Here is an 839-nt window from a genome sequence, read left to right on the forward strand (position 1 = left end):
TGTTGCGCTGCTATCCTCAGGTATGTGCGTTTGGAGCATGTTTTGTGATCAATTTTGTATGGCGACCTTTCCACTATCGTTTCCTCATAATAAACCTCTGCAATCTTCATATGCCGGTACGAACATATAGATCTGATGATCCAGGCGACGGCTAATGGTGGCGGCTCGCTAATCCCTGAAGACTGCCGGCAGACCCCTGTCATCCCTGGGCCGTGTAACCCCAAGGCTTGTCTCCGCAACTGTCAAATCAACGTTGGCCCCGGTGCGGTTGGCGATTGTGATGCTGGCGGATGCCGGTGCACATACTGTACTGCATCTCAGCGGAATTAAGCAGTGATTGTTTCTTAATTTTCCCCCGATAATAAGCGAAATCTTAGTTTTTTTTTCTATACCTACCTGTCAAATGCATGGAAACTCCAAACAGGAATGTGGGCGAGGCTCATGGCCATCCAATTCGTTTAGTATGCACGTTTGTAATGAAGAAATTGAAGCCACTTTCATGCACGGTAGGCAGTAAGCAAGACACATCCGAGACGGTCAAACTGCGCCTAAACTCGTTCTAAACAGGATTTCTACATTGGGTCTACCAAGGCCTAACTCCACTGTAAATAACTGAACTAATCCGGACCGGAGTGTTGATGCTAGTCATTTTATATAGAATGGACGGCGGCTTGCACATCTTCGGGGTTGATCAGATGTATGCAGGTGGTTTTTTGTCCTTTCTGCTACAATGAATTCACACATCTTCAATCTTTAAAGAGCATCCCTTTCCCCGTTGGTTCTCCACTCTTCACTCGTCTCTCAGATCCTCACACACGCACTCCTAACACTTTTTTTTT

The sequence above is a fragment of the Triticum dicoccoides genome, chromosome 3B (genome assembly GCF_002162155.2).
Source record: "Triticum dicoccoides isolate Atlit2015 ecotype Zavitan chromosome 3B, WEW_v2.0, whole genome shotgun sequence".
NCBI lineage: Eukaryota > Viridiplantae > Streptophyta > Magnoliopsida > Poales > Poaceae > Triticum > Triticum dicoccoides.